Raw genomic sequence first — 5871 nt, forward strand, 5'->3', positions numbered from 1 at the left:
TACTAAAAAATATTCATGTTTAAAAAATCAACAACTAAGCAGAACTGGCAATTAAAAAATTAAGAATATCTTTAAGAGTAGGAAAACTACATACTAGATATTTTAATCTTATTATTTTGTACAATCTTATATACAATTTTATTTGATGCTTGCAGCCAGAGAAGAACTTATTTTTAAAAAATCTCAAAGAAACACTAACACTATTCATTCTTAGACCTTTGGAAATTTGAAATCAGTGTTTCATATTATTCATGTTTTCTACTAGAATGTCTAACATTCACCATGGGTAGTTACTGGGTACAGATTATTAATGTATTTATAATAAAGCCATTAGCTGTTTTACTGAAGATTTCATGAATGATATTCTGGGAATTGAGTCTTTCTTAAGTGTAAATTTTTATAAATTTATTTAAACATTTTCCCCAATAATCTGGGATTACAAAATGCTTTCTTTTAATGGTAAATTATATTTAAATGTGACTAGCATAGTCGGCCATTTTTTTCAGCAGGTAAAATATGTATTTTTTTATTCTAATCAGTCTTTGCAAAAGAACAGTTATAAAAAGGAACAAGCAGATCATTCCTAGAGTGTTCCAAGAGAAAAACACATCCTGTTCAGCATTTCCCCACTATGTGACAGCTTAAATGAAAAGTGTTAATATTATAACCATCAAATGAGGTAATTATATTTTTAAAAATTAAAACTGCTAGTAATTAGATAATGACCTGATCACAGTTAGTATTTAAAAATCTGTACATACTTTGAAAGTATAATTTGGGATAAAACATGTACACTCTGCAGAAAAATTTACCTTCTCTTTTTACCTCTGAATAAAATGCAATGGCCCAATCCTTTCTTACGGAATTTACAAATGTGGTAAAAACACACATATAACCCTGATAGTTTCATTTTCTTATACAGCAACAAAAGAACTGTCCTTTCCAAATCAATAACCCTGCCTAGGAAAGAAGTCCATGTATCACCAGTTAGCAGCGATGGTTATCTTAATATAGAGACTTTTTTCCTCTTATGACTTGATTTCCCTTTGAATAAATTAAAGTGAGTAGCCCTACAGTAGCTGTCCTCTACATCAAACTGCCACTTCAAAATATTCCCAGGTGATGTAAGTGTAATTTTGTTAAATAGTACTTAAATAACAACTCAATCTAGATAGTGGTTTACCTAGGCCCTTGGGTATTCACTCAATCTAAATCTTCAGTAGTGTTTCTAAAACTTGTAAAATGTGGGTCAAATAAATCCCTAGACTAGAGTCAAAAGCCATGCATCATATGCTAAACAAAATGAGGTAAAAGGCTTGTTATTCATAAGCCTTGGGATGGATGCAAAAGCAGTAGCTGCTATTAATCAACATCTTACATAGAAATAGGAAGTCTGAACATCTAGTGTTTGGGTCTCTTAGTAAACATGTAACGGTCTTTTATTAATTTAAATCATTTCTACAAGTTTATCAAGTTGTTTTCATTGCACTGTACTTCCATTAAAACAAAATGAAACTAAGAAATAATCTTCAAAAAAATGCAAAACCAGTAGGAGTCAATGAAATGAAATTTGTACTAGTATACTCTACATCTATATGTATATACAATTTGAAGGTTGATAATATTGATATTTACAGAGTGGCTCCAGAATTTCTCTAAGAGGCAAGCTCAGAGACAACTATTTGGTTGGAAAGGTAGTAAGGCTTGAAGATTCATTAGAACAACAAGTATACCACATTTTATGATGTTTTGAGGAGTGCTCTAAGGGAGAAGCCTGATGGAACATAATTTCCATGCAAAATAGCTTCCCCTTCAAAGGTGAAGTGGTTAAAGTCCAAACAACAACAGAAAAAGGCGGGCGGGGGTGGGGTGGGGGAGGGGGAGTGTGCCCTCAGCCAGGGCACCGGGCCCAGGTGGCTGAGCGGGTCGGTGAGGAGACAAACGCGCTTCACAGGCCTCTGCAGGCCTCGGCGGGTCTCCCCCGCGTTGGAGGCCGAGCCCCCGCAGAGCTGGCAAGTGCGTCAGCTCACGCTGACCCCTGACGGGATCTGCGGATGGTTGCTGACACAGCACCTGGTCCAGAATCCAGTCACTCTACAAACTTTTAGATGGTACGTACTAACTTAACACCTCAAGAATGAAGCAGAAACTAAGGCCACTGCTAAATCCAAGAGGAGGAGCCCTGAAGACGAAGGAGAGGAAGAGGAGGCGCAAGGGGAGGGAGAACCACCTGTACCTTGTCCTCGTCGCTGTGGCGGCGCAGCCGCTGCACTCCTCAGCCCCTGCGGGGCCAACATTCCGGGACCGACTTTGTCTACGAGGCGCTGGCCACGGGCGAGGCCCCACAGGTCCACCTGGTGCCCGGGAGGATGTGGTGAGAGTCGGCCTGCACCCGGAGCTGTAGTGTTCGGCGTCCTCGGCTGGCCTGGGTGTACTGAATGCAGGTGCAGATATGGACGGTTTAAAAAAGAAACTCTGGAGGCTGAAGAGAAGCTGAATACGGAAGGCAAGGCCCGTACCCCCAGTTTCCTACAGCTTCTCAGGAAATGTTCCCTCCGCCTTGGGGAAATCAGCGCTGGGCTTGGCTGTGCATTGTTTCCATTTGACTGGAGAGACGGGGAGGGAGGCAGGATTCAGTGTTTTTAATCAGCTTAAAATGCCTCGTTTCATGATGGTGGACAACAAGGTGAGGAAACGAGTCAGCCTCAAAAGACTTGGTGGGAATGCAGTCAAAGGGTTTGTGATTACCTGAAGAGCCCGGAGTGCTTCCTTCAGCTCAGTCAAAAAGTTCTGGAAGGTGCGCTGCTGTTTGCCCGGGCTGTGGGAAGACGCCGCTGGCCAAGGTGGTAGTGACGGAGGCCTGTGCCTTCCTTGGCGCTGGCCGGTCCGGAGTCTGTGGAGGTCTCGGCCCTGCGCATTTGTGGAGCCTCTTCAAGGAAGCCGACGCCCTCCCCCGGAGGGAGTCGCGTACATTGAGGAGACTGACTCCGTGGGCAAGAAGCGCCCCACCACCAGGTCCGGCTCCTGCGACACGGAGGCGGGGCGGACTCTGAACCAGCTCCTGTGAAAATGGTTGAACCGTGCACCACCGACCACGTCAGAGCCCTGGCGTCCACCAACTGAACTGACATTTTTGACAACGCTCTGCTGAGGCCAGGCCGACTTCACAAGCCTTCTCGACCTTCCCACGCGGCGGGAAATGCAGGAGGTTTTCAAGCGGCCCCTGAAAAGGCCGGCGCTGATCCGGGTCAGCTGAGTTCATCTGCGTTGTCTGTCAGCTGAAGGGAGGGCTCAGCTGTGCGGGTGTAGCCGGGCTCTGTAGCGAAGCCTCGCGAGAACTGCAGGAAGACCGAGCGGCGAACCTCGAGTTTTCCCTCTCGCGCTGCCCGGAAGAGCAGGATCCTCTCAGAGGATGACAGGAAGGGGGTTGCGTTTCACGAGTCAGGCCATGCTTTGTTTGGCTGGCCGCTCGAGCACACTGCGGCTGTGGTGAAAGGCGCCATCGCGCCACAGACAAACGCCGCACTGGGCTTGGCTCCGATGCTTGTGAGAGACCATCCCTTCTTCACCAAGGAGCCGCTGGTGGAGAGGGTGTGCAAGGCCCTAGGCGGCCGCATGTCGTCAGGGACCATCTCCTTCAAAAAGATCCCTTCCCAGGCACAGGACACCCTGAGGAAGGTCACCCGCACCGCCCACTCCGGGGGGGAAGCAGTTTGGTGTGGCACCGAGCATCCAGCCCATCTCCTTCCCCGAGGCACCGGAGGGCCTCACAGTTAACGGCGCCCCTTCAGTCAGGGCCTCCGGCAGATAATTGACCATGAAGCAAAACTGCTAGTGGCTAAGGCCTACAGGCATACCGAGAAGGTGCTCCAGAACAACCCGGAGAGGCATCAGGTGCTGGCGAACACCCGCCGGAAGAGGAAGTGTTAAGGTGTGAGCACCTTGAAGGTTTCGTTGCCCGCCGCCTCACCGGCCTAAGAAAATAGCGCCACAGAGGTGGAGCGACACCTGAAGGGGAGAAACAAGATGCTGGCGGGGGGAGCCTGAGAAGGAAGAGCTGGCTTGGCCCACGCAATTGGACTTCCCTGATGGTGCCAGTGAGGATGCGGTGTTTCCACTGGATCCAGTAAGTGAACTTTTTTATTTATTTATTTATTTATTTATTTATTTATTTATTTATTTATTTTTGGCCATGTTGGGTCTTCGTTTCTGTGCCGAGGGCTTTCTGTAATTGTGGCAAGCGGGGGCCTCTCACTGTCGCGGCCTCTCGTTGCAGAGCACAGGCTCCAGACGCGCAGACTCAGTAGTTGTGGCTCACGGGCCCAGCCACTCCGCGGCATGTGGGATCCTCCCAGACCAGGGCGCGAACCCGTGTCCCCTGCATTGGCAGGCAGAGTCTCAACCACCGCGCCACCAGGGAAGCCCCAGTGAACTTTTTACTTAGCTGCCCCTCAAGTTTCTTTTTACTTGCGGCTTGTACCTTCTTTTTGAGCCTTGGCTGGTCTCTGCCGAAGGGCTTCGGAGATCTGTTAATTGATTTTTCTACCCGTGGTTAGCAAATATTTTTGCAGAGATGAAAAATAAACAAAATAAAACAGGTCTTTTGAATTAGTTTCTAATGGTCCTTCTTACCCACTTAGGTTTCTCACACGTCTCTCTACAAAACATTTTGAGGTGGAGGAAGCTGTTCCTCCAGAGAGGAATATTCACACTGGACTGAATTCCTCAGAATGTCCTATTTTCCCTCACATAGGAATCTTCCTGAAAAGAACTCCCTCTGGCTAGAATACTCATTACAACCCATTACTCCATCTCTGACATGTGTTACATAGCTAATAGATTCATATTTAAGGTACCAGTGTCTTTCACAAGCTCACTAGATGGGGTGCCCCTCCTGTTAATGAATGCATCTGCTGCTTTTCACATCTCGCATTACATTGAAACAACCCCACAACTAATTCTTCATTGGACTGTGAGCTTCTGGGGGAGAGGTGACATGCATCTAACCCCTTTAATAGAAGGATTGGATCCAGTGAAGTTACAGATAAGAAAGTGGCTTTTTTTCCCCTCCTCCATACTAGTGCTTTAAAACATTTCTGATACTCCCTTCCTAGTTTGCCTGGAATCTTTTGCTACAAAGTTCAATTGTTGGAATCTTTTGCTGTATATTTATTTCCTTGGTAAGAGGAAGTCTCATTTTTAGATACTGAATCCTTTTGGTATTAAAAAGTCCAGTCTGGTTTAATTTAAAACTTAAATCTCACGTACAACAGAAAGCTTTTCCCCACTTACCAATGTAGCTGTGACCTCACTTGGCTTGGGAACTGGTAGTGGGAAGACAAACATGTTTTTTTTCTCTTTCTTCTCTACTTCTCACCCTTTGTTTCTGGGTCTCATTTCCTCCTCTAGTGTATTTTGAGAGAAGATGGGAAGATATCTTCTGTGATTGGTTTTATTATCATCTGAGCACTCTGTGTCAGGCAAATGTGAATTCTTTCATTGGTTGTATTAATGGGTACTTCTAAGGCTCCTGTGGGTACCTGCATATGTCATAGATCCATTCAGTTTCCCACTTTCTGGAAGTACACTCCATAGAGTTACATTGCTGGAATCCTTTTCCCCAACAGGGCACCCTCTTGTATAGGGTGCTGTCAGGATGGTTTGAGCCTGGCCACTTGTGCAGCATTTTCACTAGGCCAATGGGTAACTCTACATCTTTGCCAGATGTTGCTTATGAGGGTGCAGGGTGCTTGTACTGCTTTCTCCTTACCCAGTCCTGTGGACCCAGAAGATATTTAACACCAGTTGCTTTGTTCATAAATATTCCCCAGACTATGGAGATGCATGTCAAGCTTGCTCAAAATTTATCTC

The 5871-nt window shown here is 45.9% G+C and overlaps 1 pseudogene; it reads left to right on the plus strand.

The window, feature by feature from the left end:
- The first annotated feature begins 3199 nt into the window (after positions 1 to 3199).
- LOC113629593 (paraplegin pseudogene) lies at positions 3200 to 4012 on the plus strand (annotated as a pseudogene).
- The last annotated feature ends 1859 nt before the right edge of the window (positions 4013 to 5871 follow it).

The sequence above is a fragment of the Aethalodelphis obliquidens genome, unplaced genomic scaffold (genome assembly GCF_003676395.1).
Source record: "Aethalodelphis obliquidens isolate GAN/ISIS:26980383/991018 unplaced genomic scaffold, ASM367639v1 scaffold27, whole genome shotgun sequence".
Lineage (NCBI taxonomy): Eukaryota > Metazoa > Chordata > Mammalia > Artiodactyla > Delphinidae > Aethalodelphis > Aethalodelphis obliquidens.